Source organism: Coenobita brevimanus, chromosome 16 (assembly GCF_032717465.1).
Source record: "Coenobita brevimanus isolate Jiangsu-jjx chromosome 16, ASM3271746v2, whole genome shotgun sequence".
NCBI classification, from domain to species: Eukaryota; Metazoa; Arthropoda; class Malacostraca; order Decapoda; family Coenobitidae; genus Coenobita; species Coenobita brevimanus.
In genome coordinates, this window is record NC_136969.1 from 24,851,043 (window position 1) to 24,877,436 (window position 26,394).

The following is a 26,394-nucleotide window of genomic DNA, read 5'->3' on the forward strand; positions in this document are numbered from 1 at the left end:
GGAGATGGTGGTAGTGGAGTGGTAATCGATGGTGGTTGGCTGGTAGTGGTGATGGTGGTGGCAGTAGTGGTACGGTAGTGTTAGCTGTAGTGGCTGTGGTAGTGATGGGGATAATGATGATGACTGCTGGTGTTCGTATTTATTCTCATGATGGTTTGGTGGTTATGATCATGACTGTTAATAGTAGTAGTAGCAGTAGTAGTAGTAATAGTAGCAGTAGTAGTTGTAGTCGTAGTAGTAGTAATACTAGGCGATTAATCCCCGAGCTAGACCTCATCAGATCATGTAGCCCTGCTAGGGTTACAGGAGGGCGCTACCCTTCCCAGAACAGTAGCCACCGGGCGGAGCGCGGACTCGCATACTTACGATTACGAGCCCGACACCCTACCACTGAGCTACAGCGCTCCCCAAGTAGTAGTAGTAGTAGTGGTATTATTATTATTATTATTATTATTATTATTATTATTATTATTATTATTAACATGTAATAGACGTCCACACTGAAAGTGTGAAAAGTGTTCGGGCGAGTGAACAGTGTGAATATTGTCTCATATGGCTCATCATGTTCCTCTGATTTCCTGACCTGATAATACTAAAAAGAACTTATTAGTTCACACCAAAAATATTCCCTCACACTTACTACAACCAACTCTCCACTTGTATGAATTTTAGGTCTAGGGCTTCGGACCTAGCAGGTTAAAAATGACTGCTTTTTGCTCACAACAATTACTTTCACCAAATCTCTTGGTGCACTCCGATTCGAATCAGAAATAAGAAATGCAGAGTTTCTTTCGTCGATCATGGTTGTTTATTAGTTTGATTTGGATTCAGTCAAATTTTTCAAAAAAAAAAAAAAAAAAAGGCAAAAAGTATTATTTGTTTTGAAAGGGCAAAACCTGGTTACTCTCAGCAATAGTCGGAAAATACTGCTACGCTACTCACGCAACCTTAGATAGTTACACCTTGCGCAGCTGGCTGTTACACTAATCTGCCTTATAAAAAATCGTTTCCTCGATTTACGGAAAAACTATTGGGAATTATGGATTGTCTATGAAATAAAAATAATTGAGGATTTTTATGCGATCTCCAAATTGGCATCCATCTTTCTTGTAACTTCAGAATTGGCTGAGATATCCAGAAAAGATCGCTACTGTACTACAGAGTTTTCTTCTCGACCCCTGCCCCCATTTCTTGCTGATTTGATAAATCTTTCGCTCGGGTACATATGTCGGGGGTCCAAACTGTGACGAAATTTGGTGTTCTCGCTCGCTTCGCTTGTTCGAACATTTATTACTATTATTATGATGATTATGATGATGATGATGATGATGATGATGATGTTTATTACTATTATTATTATTATTATTATTATTATTATTATTATTGTTTTTGTTGTTGTTGTTATTGTTACGCCCCTGCCTCACACTGCCACAGGCACCAACAGCAGTAGTTCAGCATGGGAAGGACTTTGCCCAGTGAGTTGTTCTTCCTAGAGGGAGCCTTTTCGGTGTACAACACAAAAACACAGGCGTTGTAAATAAACACTGGCTTCTTAAGTTCAATGTCTTTATTTTCCAAATAATTACACTTAATCCTTGCCAACTTCACTTCACTATTTTCACAAGTATTGAAGATATACAATCTGCACTGAACCTGAGCAACACTCAAACTGAACTGAAAACTGACTGAAACTACTCAAGTCTCCTCCCCATCCTTATTTAAGCTTCCTATATTCTAGAGTGATCTACACTTCTCCACAGTTCTCGTGCATTCTTGAGAGAGCTACGGTTACAACAGTTACCAACTCGGAGACATCCAAAACATGCCAAAGTTTACATACACAGCATAACACTCTAAATGTTTTAGCATACAAACCGAGATAAAAATTACATGATTTAATGAACAATCACATAAATAAAACAATATGGAGAATTAGAACACAGAATTTAAAGTATAACATTACAAAAACCTCCACTGACAAATAGCAGCCTAACTGGCAACTCTGACGTGTAGCGGAACTACGAGAAATAATGGGAATTCTCCAGCACTACCTTACTAGCAAATCCCGCTTCTTAACAGTATTAATAATAATAATAATAATAATAATAATAATAGTAATAATAATAATAATCTTTCTATCTATCTATTGCCAGACGCCTCAATCCCGTTTGGGGTGGCCACAAACAAATCGCCTCCAAGTCGCCCTGTCCCCCGCCATTTCACTCCCCTGCTCCCAACTCACACTCCCCTCTCTCATATACCTCTCCACCCCATCTCTCCATCTCATCCTCGGCCTCCCCCTCCCTCTTTCCCCCTCCACCTCACTCACATACACTCTCTTCGTCAGTCTTTCACCCTCCATCCTCTCCACATGGCCAAACCACCTCAGTGTGTTCCTCATAACGCTTCCTATCACATCCACATCAACACCACAACGCTCCTTTATATCCTCATTCGTCAGCCTGTCTCTCCATGTGACTCCACAGGCTCCTCTTAAATAACTCATTTCCACGGCTCTCACTCTTGACTTGTGTCCTTCCAACAACGTCCAAGCTTCACTTCCGTACGTTAGAGTTGGTATCACAATACTGTCATGTAGTAACTTTTTCACTTCCATGCTCACTTCCCTATTTCTTATCACTGCTTTCAAAGAACCAGCAACCTTTCTTCCCTGCTGTACCCTTTCAAGCACTTCACCCTCCAAACCTCCATCCTTACTCATCACACTACCCAAATACTTAAACGTACTCACATTTTCCAATTCCACACCATCCAACCTCGCTGTACGTTCACTGACTTCACCTCTCTCAAAGACCATCACTTTACTCTTCCCTACATTCACCTTTATTATTATTACCATTAATAATATTATTATTATTATTACCATTATTATTATTATTATTATTATTATTATTATTATTATTATTCACTCTCATCTTAAATGTCAGGACCAACTGTTTAGCCCTGGATTCCTACGCTCCTCGTGGGGCAACGTAGGATTGGATGATGGATGGATGGATATTATTATTATTATTATTATTATTATTATTATTATTTTTATTATTATTATTACCTTTCTGCGAAGTGGTAGGTGGCAGTGACTATCATCCACTTACCTGAAGCAGTGCTGAATACATCTTCCTTCACCTTTATCATTCTATATCTGTCTGCCCTCCTCTCTTCCAATTTCTCGCTGTCTTTCCTGTCAGTTTTGAGTACTCTTTTTCTACTTTTGGTGACTCTAAGTAACAAGACTAATGGTTCCTGTAATCCAGGTAATCATTTACCTTGCTGAGTAGTAACCATATAACCAGTTTATGAGCTGAAGTGGAACCTACTATGGTATGCCCTTGTTGACTGGGTACGGAGACGCAAATGCGGCATCCACCCAGGAACCAGACTTCCACACTTTTTCGCACCTCGCTGAAGCGAGTCGCTGCCAGCCACAAATAAATACTGGTTCACTGCATAGCAAGACCCTGCAGGGACAGTTACATGCCTGTGGTTGATGGGTCTGCTTAGACAGACTGGCTGAGGTTAATCAGCAGCAGCAACCATTTTGTGGAACTAAACGTACTAAGAATGAAATAATAGTGGATGTCGTTGTGGTAACCGCAATAATAATGATGGTAGTTGTTGTTGTTGTTGATAATGTTAATCAGAAAGTAGTGATTACGAATGATGGATTTAATAGTGGCCGTATTATATTGTAGTGGATGATGATGGTGATGATGACTGTATGGCAAGTTTAAGAACTGCAATATTATGTTGATAGTGAAGGTAAAATTAGTAGTGATGTTAGTAGTGATAGTAACAATGGTAGCTGTTGTGATGGTATGGGTGGTGAGAGTAGTAATATTAGTGTTAGATGTGATGATGGTATAGTACTGATGACAGTGATTGATGGTGGAAGGGGCTATGAAAGCAGTGACGATGGAAGATGATGATGATGATGATTTCTTGATTTATTTATACGAGTTGAGGTTATGGTAGTAATGATGACGATAATCTTAGTACTGACAAAGCGGGATGATGAAGGTAATGGTGGTATAACGACAGGGATGACCCGACCGGGGGGTCACTCACCCCCAATGTTTGTTTCTCAATTGGTCAAAAAATTGCCGAGTTGGTCAAATGTGGATAAATAAAAGGAGAGGTCTCTGAGATGACAAAATACTTTTTTACACAAGTTTTTCTATCTATCAATGTACTGTATATATATATATATATATATATATATATATATATATATATATATATATATATATATATATATATATATATATATATTGAAGACAAAATACAAAATATCCTAATTTCCCTCCTGTCAGGAGAATAGTCCAAGCCCAAATCAAGTACCATACTAATCAAGGAGCCTTGGCCTGGGCCTCTTTCGTCCATGGAACGGTGGCGTGGGGGGGGGGGGGATCAGGGCAAATTTGTATGCACTCCTGCTACTGCAAGGGTCATAAATAACTCCTGATGTCATGACTAGGTGAATTTGTTTAATCAGGCTACTAAATAATTTACATAGTGTCTCTTTTCTTATCAACTATAATTCATAAATGGGGTCCAAGTTTAGATGGCTTTAACCAGCCTACAAGTACAAGCAGGGATGGCCCGACCGGGGATGGGGGCTGAGGGGAGAAGTCATCCCCAAATACTTGGCTCAGAGTTGCTCAAACGTTCATACAGTTGGCCAAAAAAAAAAAAAAAAAAAAAAAAAAGAGAGAGAGAGGCTGCTTTTCCAACAAATGGAATAGGGTATGTTGTGAAGTCCAGTGAATATTCAGTTAAATCATCATGGTCCGTTTGTAGTATATATATATATATATATATATATATATATATATATATATATATATATATATATATATATATATATATATATATATATGTGGATTGATAGATAGATAGATAAATGTACGGTATATTGTCCTTGGGCTGTTTTTTATTCTTATAATAGGAGAAGTGCTATATCTAGTTTGTTGGTCAAATATGTTCGAGTTGGTCTAATAAGGGGCGAATTGGTCAAATAAACGGCGAGTTGGCTAAAGTTACCCCTCTTCCCCCAAGTACAAACTCCACGGGCCAGCCCTGTGTAACGGATGTGGTAGTAGTAGTAGTAGTAGTAGAAATAGTAGTAGTAGTAGTAGTAGTAGTAGTAGAAGTAGTAGTAGTAGTAGTAGTAGTAGAAGTAGTAGTAGTAGTAGTAGTAGCAGTAGCGGCCACAGCAGTACTCACAACCTCGGGTTCATCTGAAATGCTAACCCAGTGAATTGCCGGATGAAATTCCCCTCCTCCTGCAGTCCACCAACCTCCTTTTAGGGGCTAGGGAGGGAACTGAGATTTTTGTGTAAATGGACGGTGGTGCCACTCATTTATATCGGAGCCACCACGCGATGGCGTCCCTCGCCAACATCAAAGCGGGGGTAAAGCGATGGCATAATGGCACCCTATATTTATAGCCTAATTTAGTTAAAAGGTTCCCACACGCGATAATGACCGTATTAACACTAACGCTTGCCACATCGATTTATTAAATTTATTATTTTTGCCCGGTTAACTACACAGGTAAATCAGGTATTCCGTATTTTACACATTTCAGTTCTCGTGTGTTGCTGCTTCAGTCATTGTTGTCAGTGTCTACTCTGCCCCATTTTCTAGTTTCCATAACTAGTTTCATACGTAACAGTGTTAGGTGTTACGTTCATGTATCGCCTAGTTGATTGGTAATTTTATAAAATGACCATAATTCCCACCCTTGTCACACCACCAGACTGAACCATCCCGGCAACACACGTCATGAAAGCATCCTATATACGGATCACCTTGTTTCTTCTTTTATGCTTCATACCTTCAGAGAATTAGAAGCTTTTCAGTCTGGAGAAGTTAGACACAGGCACTCTTTAACCCGACACACCTGGAAACCTATGGAAATGTTAAAAAATCAGTGAATCGTAGGGGTTAATCTTTCAATTCGACAAGCAGAATAAAAACTGTCCATCTATATAAAGAATCCTAAGGCGAATAAAAGCTTATAACAACAGTAAGAATAAAACTGAAAATACGTCCTTGGCTTCAACGGGTCAACGGTAATCTGCCATTCTATAATAATTTTTGCATTCCTTCAGCACGAAGTTGAATAAAATCAGTCGATGTAGGTCAAATAACCTGAAAAAAGTTGTTGTAGGTATTGGATACTTGTTTATTCTTCCAGCCACCAAACAAATTTTTTGAGTCTGAGAGAGCACATTCGCAGTGAGAGAGTTGATGAAAGTTATATCAGACTTCCTCCATTTAGAAAAGTCTCTCTTGAGTCAAATAAAATCGTCTACGGGTAAGAAAAACGGTACGAAATATACGGCCTTGGGCTCAAAGGGTTAATACCGATGGCTGTCATATTTCATTTCATATTATTACTCCTTTTGCTCGAGAGATTGAATAAAATTATTTGGATGCCGAAAGGATAATACGATGAAAACGACGAAAACGTAATCTCAATGAAATGGTGAGCGGAGACTGTTTCTGAACCTTTGGATGAGAACCCAATAGGACCGTCTGGTTATAGAAAAAATATATATATGTATTACATCTTAACCCTCTGATGAGCAGGCATTAATTTTCTCAACTATAGCCAGACTATTTCCCTCAAATGAACGAGCGTCACAGAGCAGTGGTCCTCAAACTAGTGGTTGCGGCCGAAAGACTGGTTGCGAGAGGTATTTCATTGTGTTGTAGAGAACTAGTTTATTGTGTTCAGTGCATTTTATTTACTCCATTGAAATTATAATTACCAGCATTACAGTAAAAGGATACATATAATAACTAAGATGTGCTGAATACCTGTTACTCTTTATACACTACATAGGTGCAGAACGTCTTGTCATCTGTAAGTCGGACGGGACAATTTAAAAGTTTTTAGAGTAACACCCCCTGAGCTTTCCCCTCCCTCCTCCTTACCCCCAGCTCCTTGCCATCTCACCTTCCCCATCGTATCACACATTTAGTACTTTTACTTCCTTTTACTAAGCTCCATTGGCACAAACAACCAGGCAGGCAGACCCTAGCATAAGTAATTCACAGAAAAATCTTACGTGTCTCATTTTTAGTCTGATTTTGCCTGTTCCTTGAGAGCATTTGATGTCTGGCCATAAGTACCTGTGCTTTGAGTGTATTTGTGATGTAGGATGTTTTGCCATCGATCTGGCTAAAAGTGGCACCTGCTTCCAGTATCGCACCGTAGTGAAAAACACGAATCCACACTTAACAGTCGATAAGTTTGTTTGTGTGTGTGTGTGTGTGTGTGTGTGTGTGTGTGTGTGTGTGTGTGTGTGTGACTGAGAATGAGGGTGAGAGTGAGTGTGAGTGTGTAAGAGTGAGTGTGAATGTGAAAGAGTGAGTGTGAGTGCGTAAGGGGGAGTGTATGTGAGAGTGAGTGTGTGAGAGTAAATGTGAGTGTCTGGGAATGAGTGTGAGTGTGTGAGAGTTAGTGCGTGTGAGAGTGAGTGTGAGTGTGTGAGAGTGTCTGTAAGTGTGTGAGAGTGTCTGTAAGTGTGTGAGTGACTGAGTGTGTGTGTGGGTCTGTAAGTGTGTGAGAGTGACTGAGTGTGTGTGTGTGTGTGTGTGTGTGTGTGTGTGTGAGAGAGAGAGAGAGAGAGAGTGTGTGCGTGTGTTTGTTTGAGAGTGTGTGTGTGTGTGTGTGTGTGTGAGTGTGTGAGAGAGAGAGAGAGAGTGTGTGTGTGTGTGTGTGTGAGTGTGTGAGAGAGAGAGAGAGAGTGTGTGTGTGTGTGTGTGTGTGTGTGTGTGTGTGTGTGTGTGTGTGTGTGTGTGTGTGTGTGTGAAAGAGAGTGAGTGAGTGAGTGAGTGAGTGAGTGTGAGAGTACTTCGGGGAAGGGTGATAGTCGCGAGTTTTAACCAAAATCTTTTTGTGAGTAGTTTGTCAAAAAAATAAAAAAAAATAAAAGTTTGGGAACGACTGTCACAGAAGCCTGAGAGTTAATGTAATCGCCTGGTTATGGAAAGAATAATGTTTAAAAGTCTATCTATCTATCTATTGCCAGAAGCCATAATCCCATAAGGGGTGGCCCTCTGACTTTGAGTTATTTGTTTTACGGGAAGGGGCACTAACCCTCCACCGACCCACTTGTTGACACGTAGGGAGCACGTATGGTTTGGTTATATGGTTACCACCCAGCGTTGTAAATGGTTTCTTGGCTTACAGGAAACCATTTGGCTTGTCACTCAATGTAAAGCCACCTGTAAAGGAAAGAAAAGCAATAAGAAGTGACAAGAAAGATGGGAGAAATAGGAAGAGAGGAGGGCAGGGACAGAAAAAGAATTATAAAGTCTAAGGAAGAAGTAGGCAGCACTACATCAAGTGAGTGGATGATGGTCGCCACCACCTACCACACACACGAAAAAAAAAGTCATCGTGCCAAAAGATTTAATTAGAACTGTTCCGTTCCCTTCAATGAGAGAGATTGAACTGAATCGTCAGGATTTAGGAAACTAAATTAAGTGGTTAAAGGATATTGCTTCCAACCCCTTCATCAGGAGGGGTGTTTCCAAACTTGAATCAAATCGGATAAATGTATAAAGAATGATCAGAAGAATCCTTATCCCACCACAAGGGTTAACAAGCAGTGTTGTAAGACTGATTCCTGAGCCTAATCAAATCGTCTGGCTGTAGAAAGAATACTTTGAAAAAAGTAGTTGTTCCAAAAGACTTACTATAGATTGTAAACAGTACGTATGAGAGGCTTTAAAAAATCGCCTGAGTATTGCAGGAACGATGTTCAAATCCCCATTCTACCAATATGGCAGATAAAAACTATTTAACTTCCTCAGTACGAGAGGTGATTCATAAGCTGAATAAACTTGTCAGGATGTTGAAAAGTTAACTACTAAAATGCAGTCATGGCAATTGTAAGTGTTTTTAATTAATATTCACATTCCATGAAAAAAGGAATATTCCACATACAAAATGTGAGAGCTGTTCATTCGTCATTACCTCCTCCAACGAAGGTAGAGGAAGTTATGTATTCATGTATGTCTGATTGTTTGTTTGTTTGTCCACACGATATCTCCAAAAGTTCTCAATGAATTTCAATGAAATTTTGTGGAAGGGTGGGCCATGGGCCAAGAAAGTAATAATTAAGTTTTTGAGAGGATCCGATTCCTATGTATCCCTCACAATATCTCCAAAAGTTCTCAATGAATTTCAACCAAATTTCTGTGGAAGAGTGAGCCATGGGTCAAGGAACAGTTGTTTATATTTTGGGACGGATCCGGTTCCTGTGTATTTCACACAATATCTCCACGGATCCAGATTTGGATACTTTTTAATGGCAATGACATTAGAGGAGGTATGCGCTCTCTGAGTGCTTTCTAGCTAGTGAATAAAACACATAGCAAACTCTTAGTAATATTCATACTTATATCTTACATATTTCATACACCCTCCCCCAATCCCCCCCCCCAAAAAAAAGAGAGAGAGAGAGAGAGAGAGAGAGAGAGAGAATATACTGCCCTACCAATGTAACTTCAAAGAACTGGAAAGGCTTTGTTTAACACCAGCAGGAAAAAAACAGCAGGTCGACAATACATCCTTATTTTTAATACCGACATTTTACTGGCCTTGGTAAAAAATAAATAAATAAATAAATAAATAAATGGAACTTGCGAGCCCGAGATCTTTTTTTTTTTTTTTAAGTGAATTGGATAAAAACAAATCAGCGTGCCTTTGTTTCCTTTTCATTTTAGCCAGTTCCCTACATAACATATTTGTCTTTTTGTTCATGCCATCACTTCATTATTGTATCACGTTAGGAAGGATCTAATAAAGGAGCTATAAAGGAACTACATTTCTCCAGGTCTCTTCTTATCAAAATAAAATCTATTGATGCAATCGAGAATTATTAATAATGAAGAAATGCTCTTGTTGTGAAAGGATTATTCCATTTCTTTGTTACATGCTCTTGGATAATGAAAAAAAAATAAAGTGCAATAAAATACATCGCTTCATCTACATAGTGGATGGAAAAAGTCGGCCTGCATAAATTTACACGTCGCTTTAATGCCATTTTTTTTTTTTTTTTGTAACATACCGTACTGTACCTTATGAAATATAGTGGAATAATGTATAACTTTGCCCACCTTACTACCCCCTTGAATCAGGTGGTGTATTTTTTCAGCTTATTATTAATATTACCAGAGGATTTATTCAGCTTATGAAAGGCCCATCGAATTGGAGTGGTCTACTAATGCTATAGCTAACCAGTTTATTTCAAGAAGTCTGTCCACAACTTAAGAAAAATTGTCATGGGATAAAATTAAAAAAGAAAAATCCTAATGTTAATAGTTTAAAAAAGCCAAGTTTTGCATTCAGCAATATCGAATGAAATGGAAAACCCAATCTTTCATTCACATCCTCATCCTTCTTAATGCCGGTTTTTCACATACCCTGATAAGCTTAAACAAATATTTAATTCGCCTAATTTGCTTATAATAACTAGAAAACACTCAGGGTGCTCATACTTTCGTCAGCTTAAGCAAAATTTATAATATATTGCTGTAATTACTTTTCTCTGTGAAACGAATACTCTTACGATCTCACATAATTAATTCTGCGGTCAAAGTCTGCCCTGTTACTCAGTTTCAGTGAGTGAATACCTTTGCCAACGTCCCCAAAATGTATGATTTTCCTGCATCAGAGTCTGGGTCCACTTCAAAAAATAATCAGCCACTTCTTGACCCACTGCCCGCCTGTCCACTAGATTTCACTGAAATCCAGTTATAGGTTTTCGAGATACCTTGTACACAAACACACAAGTCAACAACCCAGACATGGATGAATGCATAACCTACATCCATTTCCACTGGCGGAGGTAACTGCATATGAAAGAAAACCGGGCTGCAGTTACTTCATAATTTTGAATCCGATTTTCTTACATACCTAAAGTTAACCCCATCACTTCAGTGACGTATTTTTCCATAATGGTCTCGCTACCTCTACATGATATTTTTCAGCTTGACATATCTCTTCCAGTGAGGGCATTACTGCTGAGAACAATAATATATATATATATATATATATATATATATATATATATATATATATATATATATATATATATATATATATATATATATAACCTCTCTAAGTGAGAAAATCTTTCCAAAGTTCAGTTAAATCATCTGGTAATAGTGAGAACAGATAAAAAAGGATGTCATAGTACTGATTTTTTCTTTTACATGCCTAGAATATAAAACACTAAAATATCATCGCTTCGCCTGCCCAAGTTGATTTTCATATGTTAATTAATCATGCATGCCGAAGCGCCTCGTCCAACTGCATATTTATGTTTCTGCCCCAGTGTTCCTGCCTCGTCGGACAATACGGTTGGAAATCGGTGGGAAAGAGTTTATTTTAGTATTTTTATTTCGCATTTTGAATGGATACTACAGCCAGAATTCAGCAGTTTCTACAAGGGACTGTATACGGGGTGAACTCTTTTATATATTTTCTTCTAATTTCGCCATAACTGTGATAGACAATATGCTAAGGATTATTGAACAAAAGGATTTATATTTTCGTATCATATTTCGCAGTTAAGTCACTACTACTAAGAAAAAACACTGCGAGAATTCGTACTAACGCTTATTAATATTATTTTTTTAATTTGGATGGTTGGCCATGGTTGATAGGACAGAGTTTTTATTTCTTTTTTCACTTCTTATGTTAGATCAGTACAGCCAGATGCGTAAGATATTCTTTTCGCATTTTCTAACTCTTACTTAGACTTCTTACCCCATCATTTAATTGGAAAAATAAGGTCAAAATGATGATAATTATTATTATTGTTATCTTTTATTCTGGAAGAACAACACTCCATGGTCGTGTACGAAACACGTTTTATTTTTGTTTTCAATTTCGTATTTTGGAATGACAGTACTAGACTTCAAGAAAAAAAAAAAAAGGATATATTCAACCCAGGCTTGGGTTCGAGTACATTTTTCTATACTCAAGTTCAATTACGATTACATTACGGTATCACGAATCCAAGTACAAGTACAAGTACTCCGTTTTATAGCAGAACTCGAGTCCAATTACGAGTACGTTTGTACTGTACTCGAATCCAAGTACGAGTACATTTTACTGATTTAATCTCAATTGCTTTCAGCAGTTTATTGTGTGTATGGGTATATAATGTCCAGGCAGCTGTTTTTCACTCCTTGCAATTAGTACCAAGGTGCTAACATATTAAAAGCAGCTTATCAGGAGTTAATGGGCGTGGCTGTACACCACTTGACCTCAGTGACTCACCAACCCAGGCCACCTGGCCTCTCCAAGGACACACCATTGTTATCCTCACCACTTTTATATATCATGGTTGTACTCGAAAGTACTCGTAAAATTGTCGAGTACTTTGAGTCCGAGTACAAGTACAAGTGCTATGGAAATTTTAAACCCGAGTACAAGTACAAGTACATTATATTGTGTACTTAAGTACGAGTACGAGTACGAGTCCATGTACTCGGACCCAAGCCTGATTCAACCCGCTGTGTGCCAGCTATTTTTAGCCCTATGGGTCACCCCAGTGCCGGCCATTTTTCGACCTTTTTTTTTGGCTGAAATGATAGAATTTGATGTGGAAACAACGAATTTCGCCATTAAAATGCTCACCAAGGCTCAAAAATGAGTTTTATTGAGTCCTTCATACTCGTGTACAGGTATAGCCGCTCTCTCACGCTCACCACATACGTGAGAGAAAGCCGTTTTCTGTGTAAGATATACTCAGGTATTTATGTTGGGAAGGTATAGCTATGTTTAGCACACTTTTCTGATTACTTATTACTTCAGCATCTATCACAATTTGCGTGTCTCTCACTGTGAATGCATTATCTTACCCTTACTTGAAGATAGGTACAACCTGACTTTATTATGTACAGTCCTGGCACTTACAAGAAGGTATTTACAACTTGACTTCACTTTATAGTCCTTACACTTACAAGAAAATATTTACACCTTAAACTTAAACGGAAATATTTACAAAATGCCTTCACTATGTACAGCACTCGGTGAGGCACACAGACAGAGTGAGGCAGAGCGAGCGTGAAGGGGAAAGTGAGTGAGTGTATCGCCTTGACAGCCTGGGGGATGGTAGAGGAACAGTTACCTTACATGCCTGCCAATTTTTACCCGCGAATCTTGAAAAATGCAGTCACAGTGAAGTTTTTTATTTTAAACCGTTTTATAATGGCACTGGCACTGGCCGCAGAATTATGTCAGACCGTATTAAAACGGCACTGGCACGCGGCACGTTAAGTATTTCAGTTTGTGTTTTGAAAATCCCTCACATTTATTTTTTCATATAATTTCCTATTTCATTTCGAATTTTGAAAGGATATATGACCAGGAATATTGTAGGAAGGAACATTTATACTTTATTTTTATCTACTTTCTTCAGAATAATGACTATCATTATTTTCTTAATTATTTGGTTCAGAAAAGATTTCTGAACTGGAGGGGTTTGCCATAGCGTCCATGAACCCTCACTGTGGTGGTTCTCTTATACATTGGTTAAAATTATCTGGTAGCAGAGAACTATAATCAAAGCTGGATCCTTGGTCTGAGGGTAAGGAAAGATCGAGTTCCTTGTGCAATAGGAGGCTTCGTCAACTGTTTTCCTCGGTGATTCAACCTCTTGTGTGTAATTTATATCGTTTTACAGTAATATCACCATAATTTGCATCACTAACATAAAAGAGCATACCGAGATGCAGTGTGTAGAATAAACAGCTGTGAAGATGGTGTTGCTATCACGACAAATTTGTTAAGAAAACGACGCTAAAAAGGACAATATTGCTGGGACTCGTGCAAGTTTAGTTTTCCTTTTCTTTTTCTTGTTTTTGCCACCACTACGAAGAGCTTGGAAAGTTTTATTTTGAGGGGAGGGCAGAGGGATGGGGGTGGGGTGGAGTGTATGAGTTAAAGTAGCAGTAAGAAAAACAGAAATTTCATCATGGAGCTGATTGTCATTAAATGAGGGACATGTTATTTATTAATGTGTGTAACTGTGACTTCGGTGTATAAGTAAACCGAAGACGATTTTTTTGAGTTGTAGGTTGGACTGCTATAAATAAACATCATTGACCCTTTTTATGTGAAAGATCATCCCTTCCCCCAACCAGAGGAAGAAATTATTACAACATTTTTGTCCTCTTCAGACGATTATATTCTGCTTGGAAGACTTCGAGCCGAGGGGATTATAAACAGCATTTGTTAACCCTTGCTTTATGTAGGTGGATTCCTAGACTGAGCCAAATGCTGCATTTGTAATTATAAAATAAAACGCCATTGCAGTGAAGTAGTTAAAGTGTGTAAGATTAGGTGTATAGACCAAAAATGAATACAAGATTACTATAGAAATGAGGGACAATATGGGGCTTCATGCGTGCAAGAGAGAGACAGACAGACAGAGACGGAGAGAGACAGAGACAGACAAAGACAGAGACAGACAGACAGAGAGTCACCTTGCACGTGAAAATCCTCGTGGTGTGACTGAGTGACCAGCTGCTTTTACAGATGATCCCGCTAATATATATATATATATATATATATATATATATATATATATATATATATATATATATATATGTTACGGAACAGAGAAAGATAATGTACACTTTAAGTGAGAATACTAAAAATCACTACTGTCCCGTAAAGTTCCAGGTTCAAAACAAAGAGTTAGGTAAAATTACAAGTTAAAGTTTAATGCTCAAACTAACAACAAAACATTCAGGACTCATAAGGATAATGTAATGGCAAAAAACAGGTAAAATATATGGTTAACTGCAATAGCCTCTATTAACACGAAATCAGCAAGAGTAAATTTATCTAAGTCAGCCCTGATAAAATGAGAAAGCAGGATAATACTCGGTGAATGCAAGATATATTATTACAGATACAAAATATTATTAATGATGGCTGACAATAAGAACCTTACATAAATTACAAAAACCCCACTAGGTCTAAGAGTTAACACCTTATGCTATACAGTACAAGAAAAAAAGCAATAACAGTTATACTCAAATTACACAGCTGCTAGATGGTTGGAGACTTCCTGAGCACTCACAATAACAACTGTAAAGGGGAGGACAGAGATGTGAGCAAAATGAGGAGTAGATCTAAGTGGCAATTAATGTAGAGACTGAGCTCATTATATAGGGGCCGGCAGAGCTTGATACAACTTGTAAGAAGGACGCGCAAATGAAGCCATGGGGACAAAGAGTTGACAATCCTGCTCTGAACAACAGAAAGAACGACTTACTCTACTATAAGGGAGGAGGGGGGGAGTGAGGTAGAACACGCTCGTGATCAAACATGCAGCATACTGTACGTTAGAATTACACAAAGGATGATGAAATCATAGGCTATGTAACACCTCCCCACAAAGAAAAAGAAATTTACAAAGGAAATTTCTTATTACTCTAAAACAATCTGTTTAAATCTAGATAAGCAATCTGCAATAACATTTTCTTTCCCCTTGACATGCTGTATGTCTAATGAATACTCCTGAAGAAGTAGACTCCATCTTGTCAATCTCTAATTTTTATCTTTAAACTTACTAAGGAATTTCAGTGGGTTATGATCGGTATAAATGACTATGGGGTCAAAACCAGAACACAAATAAAATGAAAAATGCTGTAAACCCAAAATCAAGGCCAAAAGCTCTTTCTCAATAGTTGAGTAGTTCTTTTGAGGTGGAGTGAACTTCTTACTGTAATAAGATACAGGATGTTCAACACCCTGATCATCCTCTTGCAGCAAAACAGCCCCAGCTCCTGTATCACTTGCATCAACAGCCATCTTAAAAGGCTTAGCAAAATTTGGAGTAGCGAGCACTGGCTGACTTAATAGGATAGCTTTAAGCTTGCTGAAAGAGGATTCAAAGTTATCGGTCCAGACAAATTTAACTCCCTTTTTCAGTAGGTCTGTAAGTGGTGATACAAGAATTGAAAAGTTAAGAACAAATCTCCTGTAATAACCTACCATTCCCAAAAATCTTTGTAGCTCTTTCCTACTTTTAGGTCTGGGAAGATCACTTATAACCTGAACCTTAGCTCCTGGTGGTGCAACATGTCCATCACCAATTACGTACCCAAGGTACTGAACTTTAGCTTGACCAAACTCACACTTTGACAAATTAGCTACAAGATTAGCCTGAACCAAACGCTCAAGAAATTTTCTGACATGGCATAGGTGATCTTTCCAGTTGTCACTGAAGATTAATACATCATCAATATAAACAACACACCCTGCCAAACCCTCTGTTACAACATTCATGAGCTAAAATGTGGCTAGTGCATTCTTCATACCATATGGCATTACAGAACATGCAAAAGTCTTTCCTAGTGTTACAAAACATGAGATCTCCCTAGCACGTTCAGTCATAGGTACTTGCCAGTATCCCTTTAACAAATCAAACTTACTTATGTACCTAGCCTTTCCGATCTTGTCTATGCAATCTTCCACGCGAGGGAGAGGGTAAGTGTCTGTTTTGGTTATCTGATTAACACGTCTGTAGTCAATGCAAAGCCGCTGTGACCCACCTGGCTTAGGGACTAGAGTGACAGGAGAACTCCACTCGCTCTGACAGGGCTCAATCATCTTGTGGTCCAACAGGTAGCCAAGCTCCTTCTGGATGAGAGGAACTTTCACTGGGTTCACACGGTAAGGAGGCAGTTTAATTGGCTTTGCGTCTCCAACATCGACATCATGCATCAACACAGTGGTTCTTCCTGGAGTGGCACGGAACACTTGCGGGTACTCCTGCAGTAATGACGAAAACTCCTGCCTTTCCTCGGGAGCTAGATGAGAAAGCTTAGTCTGGAGATCATTCATTATATCAGGATTCTTCCCCAAACTATCACTCAGGCTCATGCTGCATGGGAGAACTTCACTTGCAGACTCGGGTGGAACAGCTACAGTGCAGACTGGATTATTTTCGTCCCGCCTGTGATATAACTTTAGCATGTTGATGTGACGAAGTTGCTTGTTCTTTCTACGAACTGGTGTGGCGATGACATAGTTGACATCACTGAGTTTCTTCTCCACGAAATAAAGACCACTAAACTTGGCTTGAAGAGATTGCCCATGCACCGGTAGCAGAATCAAAACCTGATCTCCTGGCTGAAAGTGGCGTAACCTGGGCTTCTTATCATACCAAGTCTTCATCTTCTCCTGAGCAGCTCCTAAATTCTCTCTCGCCAGCTGTAAAGCAGTGGACAGCCGTTCTTTGAACTTCATCACATACTCCAGCAGGTTGACGTCATCTTCCTCCGACAGCCAGCATTCCTTGAGTAACTTAAGGGGTCCTCTTACTTCATGGCCAAACAGTAGTTCAAAAGGTGAGAAGCCCAGTGATTCATTTGGAGATTCTCTTGCGGCAAATACGACGAATGGAAGACCTTTATCCCAGTCTTTCTGATGTTCCAAACAGTATTTCTTGAGCATCGATTTGAGTGTTTGATGATATCTCTCCAACGCTCCTTGGGTCTGGGGATGGTAAGTTGAAGACGTGATCTGGGTGATGCCCAACTCTTTCAGAGACTGCTTGAAAACATTTGACATGAAATTACTTCCCCGGTCTGACTGTACCTCCTTGGGCAGACCAAACTTTGTGAAGAACCCTAGCATTTCCTTAACCACGTTCTTTGCCGAGATATTTCTAAGTGGAATGGCTTCAGGATAACGAGTAGCCATATCAATCAGGGTCAACACATAAGAAAATCCTGAAGAAGTCTTAGGAAGAGGGCCCACAATATCCACCAACAGACGGGTGAAAGGCGCCTCAAAAGGAGGAATGGGAACTAGAGGTGCAACCTTTTCGGTCTGATTACACTTCCCCACAACTTGACAGGTGTGACAAGACTTACAATACCAGGAAACATCCCTGAAGATACCTGGCCAGTAGAAGTGTTTCAAAATGCGTGCCACAGTCTTCCTCACTCCGAGGTGTCCTGCCAAACTGGAATCATGAGCCACTCTAATGATATCCTGCCTACAAACACGAGGGATGACAACTTGATGTACAACCTCCCACTCACAGTCGGCTGATGCTGTTGGGGGTCTCCACTTCCTCATAAGTACTCCTGACTTTATATAATAACAAGTAGAAGCACCAGCTGACTCTTCCTCACTGCAAGCAGCTTTAGCTAGACCTTTCAACTCAGGGTCAGCAACCTGCAACACAACCAACTCTTGACGAGACAAATTATCAACACTACGGGGTACTGCCTCATCTGGTGAGTGGTCCAAATTAGCAAGAAAAGTGTCAGCTAGGATAACATCATCATCATCATTATCCTCTAAGTCACCAGTAACTTTAGACTTAGCCCTAGTGACAGCACATGCAGGGAACACATCAGGGACATCACAATCATGGGTCGCAGTCACTGGCTCACTAGACAACTGAGGAGCTGGACACACTTGACTTCCACCAATATCATTTCCAAGTAAGAAAGTTACACCTGACATTGGGAGTGTCTCAACCAACCCAACCATAACGGAACCATTAACAAAACCAGACTCTAAATTCACTCTGCGCAGAGGGACAGAGAAGTAATTATTCCCTACACCTTGTAATTATTACAGTGTCATCAGAGGAATTAACATTAGAGCCTAGAACACTGGTCAGCATAAGGGATTGCCAAGCACCTGTATCACGATATATTTTAACTAATTTCCTGTCATTACTGTCCAGAGGACTGACAAAACCATCAGACAGGAAATTAGCACATGAACTCTTGAGAGTGTCACCCACGTTACTGCTCAAAAGAGGAGCTCCATCATGAGAATTTAAGTTGCCCCTCAAAGCAGGTTCAGTTAACTCAGTTAAGGAATTCTGGGAACTCTGAAGGGTGGACATTAGACCAATTGACTGAATATTTAAAGACTCCTTTTTGTTCACATCACGCTGTCTCCTGAAACATTTCTCCGTAGTATGACCAAGCTTACTACAATAAGTACATTTACTTTTCTGAAATCTAGAGGTGAAGCTGGTATTTACTTCCTGAGAAACATCATCTTTATTCTCTTTCCTGTTACCTGTACTCTGAGTAGAGGCAACGTACTTACTATCAGCTTTCCTTTTTTCTTTAGAATATCTCTTGAGAGTGAGAACATATTCATCAGCTAAAACTGCAGCATCAGACAAATTATCTATTCTTCTCTCATCAAGATATAGGCTTACATCTTTATTAACACACCTTTTGAAGTCCTCCAGCAAAATCATCTGCTTAAATTTGTCAAAATCAGAATCCACATTCTTAGAATTTAACCACTGCTCTAACAGATCTTCTATGATTTTTGCATACTCAACATGGGATTGCTTACCTTGCTTATAAGTTGTCCTAAATTTTACTCTATAGGCTTCAGGAACAAGCTCATAGGCCTTAAGAATCAAGCTCTTAACTACATCATAATTATCACATTGATCCTGAGGCAAAGATGCATAAGTTACTTGAGCTTTACCGGTGAGAACAGTTTGAAGGAGTACTGGCCAATACTCCTTGGGCCAATTAAAACCTGTAGCTACCCTCTCAAACAACTGAAAATACTTTGTTAAATCAGATTCATTAAAAGGAGGGACAATTTTAACATTTTTAGCCACATCAAAATCATCAGAGCTAGATGATCCAATTCCACCTTGTTTCATGCGATACTCATGGTCTGCCTGAATCCTAGCAATTTCAACTTGTGCGTGAAATTCAGCCTCCTTAACACGAGCCTCCTGCAGGGCTAGCTGTAACTTAGCTAATTCAATCTGCGTTTGCTCATTTGGAGGAGTTACATTAAACAAGCTTTCATTAATCATGTCAACAATTTGATCTTTAGAATGATGAGAGCGAACAGCAATTCCCAATTGTTGAGCAACAAGCTTAAGTTCATTCTTTGTTCTGTTTTCTACATCCAACACTGTTTGCACATTTGACAAAAAATCTTTGGCTTCATCAAGTGTAGTAATAGTAGACATCATGAATAAATCACAGTCACAAAATATCAAGCAATATCCTTATGATAATATCCTGAATATCCTGATAAGAGGTTGCCAAGTTTATGTTCCGGAACAGAGAAAGATAATGTACACTTTAAGTGAGAATACTAAAAATCACTACTGTCCCGTAAAGTTCCAGGTTGAAAACAAAGAGTTAGGTAAAATTACAAGTTAAAGTTTAATGCTCAAATTAACAACAAAATATTCAGGACTCATAAGGATAATGTAATGGCAAAAAACAGGTAAAATATATGGTTAACTGCAATAGCCTTTATTAACACGAAATCAGCAAGAGTAAATTTATCTAAGTCAGCCCTGATAAAATGAGAAAGCAGGATAATACTCAGTGAATGCAAGATATATTATTACAGATACAAAATATTATTAATGATGGCTGACAATAAGAATCTTACATAAATTACAAAAACCCCACTAGGCCTAAGAATTAACACCTTATGCTATACAGTACAAGGAAAAAATGCAATAACAGTTATACTCAAATTACACAGCTGCTAGATGGTTGGAGACTTCCTGAGCACTCACAATAACAACTGTACAGGGGAGGACAGAGATGTGAGCAAAATGAGGAGTAGATCTAAGTGGCAATTAATGTAGAGACTGAGCTCATTATATAGGGGCCGGCAGAGCTTGATACAACTTGTAAGAAGGATGCGCAAATGAAGCCATGGGGACAAAGAGTTTACAATCCTGCTCTGAACAACAGAAAGAACGACTTACTCTACTATAAGGGAGGAGGGAGGGAGTGAGGTAGAACACGCTCGTGATCAAACATGCGGCATACTGTACGTTAGAATTACACAAAGAATGATGAAATCATAGGCTATGTAACAATATATATATATATATATATATATATATATATATATATATTAGGCTCTCGATCTTCGATTAATCTTACTTCGATATTTCGTACTTCGATCAGACTCGCCTGCTCGTCCAAAATTCGTGCTTCGATCACTCAAGCCGGGTTGCGAGCGCCAGTCGAAGTCCATCTGTTCATCTGTCATGCCACATACCGGCCACTTGGTGAAGCTTGCCCTCATTCAAACTTTTGAAATCTTTTTTGTGATGATGGAGGCAGTGAAAGCATCAACAGCAGTGGCCATGGTGCTTGGGACAAGGATAAGGAAGCAGGTGTTCACTCAAGTGGAGTTGAGACGAGCGCGAGTGATGGCAGCGAGGGTGGCTTGTTGTTTTTGTTGTGTAATATTATCCCCGCACTTATTGGGGCACGGGCAAACAAAGAGCCCGTCAGGGAAGAAGCAAGAAACAAGCTCTCCAATGAGAGCACAGCAGGGACAGCAAACTGGCGAACGAGAGGAAAGGCGGCAGAGGCAGGGGAAGGTGCGATTGCTGGTGGTGAGATCCGCTGCACGATGGTCTAAACGAGGGCAGGGCGGGACGAGAGCCGGGTAGACAGCGCGGCGCCGATGGAGGAGGCGCCGATGAGCTCAGGTGGAAACTGCCCCGACGCTGCCCTCAACCCCCACGCCCCTGATGGAAAGGGCAAAAAAGACTCACCCAGCTCTCCAGGAGCAGCAGGTGGAAGGACAGAGGGGAGGCCCAGTCCTGGTCGTCACAGATGGCACAGCCCTGGTCCAGGTCGTGGCGGAGGGAGGGTCGTCGGCCGGGTACTCTAGGGCGGAGGAGCCTCGACCTCCTGGTGGGCAGACCAGGGCACTCCCTCAGATAGAAACGACAGGCCCGTCCCTCGGCTGATACGGCTGCTGTGGAGAGCTGGTCCCGCCGGGAGGTCTTGCCGCGACGCGAGATGAGCTGCGAGTACAAGGGTGGCACTTGGCAGTGGTGGGCCTGGTGGCTAGCAACAGTGACTCAACCATTGCCTCGGAACCGGTCAGGACAATTTGCCGTCAAGTCAATTCGCCATCATAACAATAACAAGACAGTTCGCCGACATTAATGAAGACAGATATGAGTGATGATAGAATATAATTCAAAGGCGACTACAGCGAGGAAGAAACAAGTTAATTATTGACTAAAGGTGCAACTAATAAATACTGTAATATCCAAAGCCTACGGTATTGAACATAGACTCTGATGGATCCTCCTGAAATATAGTTATTAAAATATTTATTAATTAATATGTATATTTACAGAATGACGGGCAATCGTCCAGGGTTCGAATTGTCCTGACGGGGAATCGTCCATGTTTTGACGGCGAATTGACTTGACGGTGAATTGTCTCGGAACCCAACACTCACCACATGAGCTTCTTTCTTTCTATATTAAATTGTGTGTAGCCTGTATTTCTTGCTTTTATTGCTAATAGTAAGTAAATATAAACTAAATATAAGCAAATATATGGCTGTGTTAAGATTTTGGGTGGGTATAAGTGTATACGTAAAAGTTGATGTAGGTCTGTCAGTGACTTGCCGGTCCCATTTATTTTTTTCCCATAAGTTTATCAATTCACACTTCGATAAATCGCATTTCGATCTTTTTTTTCAGTCACAAAACCGATCGAAGATCGAGAGCCTCCTGTATATATATATATATATATATAATTCTTAACTTGTTTACAACCGATGGGGGTAAGAAAGAAGGAATTTGGTCAGAAGTCACAAGAATAAACAAAGCGTCGCACTGAAAGGGTCGAACATTATTAATATTCCTTTTTAACAATCAACGTCTGGTGCTGCAATAGGACGTCTTCAAGTGGTGGCACTAGCATAACCGAGCGGCTCGCCTACCTGGGTATACAAAAGTCCCTCGATCATTCACCTGTTCCCCGAGAAGTCGATGGTGGTTGCAGAAGGGTAACTTAAGCTTGGATTCCGTTGGGAAAACGTTTCAGATGAACCTGGGGTAACAACAATAACAACAAAACAACAATAACAACATCCATCAATGCCTGGAGTGGCAGAGATCGAGTTAGTTGGATCTGTGTGGATGCTAAATCATTTATTAATAAGGCTTGGGATATCTTCTTCGTTTTTATTTATATTGGTTTGCTTATCCGGCTAACAACCGATATGGTTTTTCAGCCTAGAGAAGTCTTCGGGTATTAAGTGGTGTCTTTTTTTTTTTTTTTATTACCGTCTTTTTTTTTTTTTAACTCGTTTCCAGTGATGTATTTTTGTGTTCCTTTTCCACTCTTGACCATTTTAATGAACACTGGATTTATTTTTCAAATAAGTGCGGTTGTATATACAGTCTTAATAAAATTTGGAATGTGAGAAACCTTTTTGAGTTAAATAAAAGCGTCTGGGGATGACAAAAACAAACTATAAAGAACGTCACGAGAATAAAAAGGGTTTAGCATACAGGGCTTTGTTGTACACGGTTAAAAACAATGCATATTAGCTTTCATGGTAGGATTTGCCCTACTATTCTTCCCCAGCTAAGGCCAGCCGATTTTATTCAGCTGAGGGTGAGTCACAGAAACCCAAGAGTGTTAATACTGGTACCAAACCCTCTCATGGTCGGACTTCGCTTGTATTGTTTTCCAGCTGAAGTCAGACCATTTTCTTCAGGTGAGAGTGATCCCTTGGCAACAGTCTACATTGAACCCTTCAGTACTTTTTTTTTTTTTTAGTCCTCCCACCGTCGGTGGATTCTGTTGTGCTGAGAGATCGTATTCTGTGTGTTATATGGAAGTTTCGTAACACCGTTTCCTTGCCGATTTTTTTTTTTTTTCTATATTAAACCTCACCATGGTCTTCAGTGCTACTTTATATTGTTTTATATCGACCTAATTTGCATTAACAACGTACAGGAGATACTAACGTGAACTGTACAGGTAAATCGATAATAGATATGGTAAAAACCCTCCTACTTCACTTAGAATGCTACCCTAGGAGATATCTGACGTACGGTAGTGTAGCTGTAAGGCTCACAAGATTGTATATTATATTATCCCTTTCTGTGTAATAATGTCATGTTCAGTGCAATTATTTTTTGTTTGTATATTATCCATACCACCGCCTATGGGAGACATAGTGTAGCAGTGCGGTAGCAATACTTTGTTCATACTAACTTGGCCTGCAGTTGCCATCTCCCCATCAGTTATAACGGTTAATCTAATATACTATAGCAGTAGCCGTGTGTGTGTGTGTGTGTGTGTGTGTGTGTGTGTGTGTGTGTGTGTTTTTGGCAGCCGAAACTACACATTCAAATCGCACCAAAATTGGCGCAAAAATCGCAAAAAATTCGCTGATGTGAAAAAGCTTGGTCCCATCACGACTGAAAAACTTTGACTATATTTAATGAGCGATCACATTTTGACCACAAAACGCCTCTCCCGGCGCCTGGCATAGGATGTCCCATTGAATTTTTTGTGCACAGCTATAAGTAAAATATAGCAGCGCGAGAGCCCTCCGCAGGAGCAAGTCGGAGGGGCCCGAAGGGCCCATGAACACTTGTCTAATATACTATAGCAGTAGCCGTGTGTGTGTGTGTGTGTGTGTGTTTGTGTGTGTGTGTGTGTGTGTGTGTATTTTGGGCAGCCGAATCTACACATTCAAATCACACCAAAATTGCCACAGAAATCGCAAAAAATTCACTGTGAAAAAACTTGGTCCCATCACGATTGAAAAACTTTTACTATATTTAATGAGTGATCACATTTTGACCACAAAACGCAGCTCCCGGTGCCCGGCATAGGATCTCCGTGGACTTTTTTGCCCAAAGATACAACTAAACTAAACTAAACCGGTTAGCTGCAAAAAATCCAAGTGACAACGTTAGACTAGAACTGCACATAAACGCGAGAGCCCTCCGCAGGAGCAAGTGCGAGGGGCCCGAAGGGCCCACGAGCACTTGTTAACACTAGAATACCATGCTAGTCACTCAGATGTGTCATGGATAAGATGTATAGCCGTAACAATGCCTTATTCTGCCACTGAGCCAAGTGAAACAAGTTGCTAAAAGACGATATTCCTGGCCAGTATAAAGTGAAACATCCAGAAAAACACTCATATTTTTTTCTGCTTCAGAATATTATTGTTACTGTTTAATTCTCGCTCACGTCAGAATTATTAAGTCTGTGTGTGTGTGTGTGTGTGTGTGTGTGTGTGTGTGTATGTGTGTGTTTTCTTATTATTGCTACCACCAGCTGGAATTACTCAGCTTACGAGAAGACTTTTGTTGCGTCCCCAAGCAATCTGGACTTGAACCCGGTAGACTGCAAGCTGAAATTGCCCTCCTGCTGTCATCCACCATCCTCCTTTCGAAGGATGGAGTACGCAGTTGAGAGGTATTTGAATTATCAGGTAGTCAGTCTGTTTCATTATACCTTTGCCACTACATGAAGGTGTCCCTCCCCAGCACTAGGGATGGCCTTCCAAAAAGAAGTGCAGTAATGTTTTTTTTTTCTATAATCGATTATTTGAAACGATTACTATAAATGAATCACATTTACTTGAGTTTATCAATCTACGAAAAATAACATTTTCTTTGAGAAATGAAAGAAAATGTTATATGCTTTGAACGTTTTCTTTAACCCGTTACGTCCTGTGCTATTTCTCACCTCTGACACCCCCGAATAGAAAAATTTTTTTTTGCTAAAACCTCCGCTTTTGGTGAGAAACATCGAAAATTCATAGAGAAATCACTCACCTGAGGTTTAAAATACTTGATACAGGTAACAGTACCTCCTTACCTTACTGGGTTTTCTATCAGACTGGCTCCAAATAAAACGAGTTCTATGGGAGGGTAACTATTCCACACCACTCATAAACGGTATTGATTGATTGATTTGGTACGAATTTACTGTATATGTAGTACGAGAGTATGTTGGTTTTCAAACAGTAATATAGGGATTATAAACATTGTTTCACTCACTAACTCATCAACATACCTGACCTTTTTTTGGCGACATTACCTGATCATCATTTCTGACTGTTTCTTCCTCTAATGCTTTGTAAACTTTGTCCTCCACATTGTCGTCGATTGGGGAATCACTCTGGCCCTGAATGTCTTTATTGGTGAGGTCACTGGTAACAGGTGAATTGCCGAGACAATGGCGTGCAGGGGGGGAGGGGAGGTTATGCAGTGTAAGGCATTGTCCCTGCCTGGCATCTTGCAGAGGAATAGAGGAAGGTGTCCCATGTATACGTATGAAAAATCACGCGCGAAAATTGAAAATTGTGCAAATTATGAACCTTGCAATTGCTCAACATACCAGTACGTCGACGGGACTAGCTGTGACAAAATGTTGCAACGTACCCATACATCGATGAGATGCCTCGGGTTAAGGCCACTGGGTGCAAGGGCACTGTGTTAGTTGGTCGGTCGCGAGCTGGAAAATGTGAACATCATGTCCTTTCTCAGGGACACCACTTCAAAATGC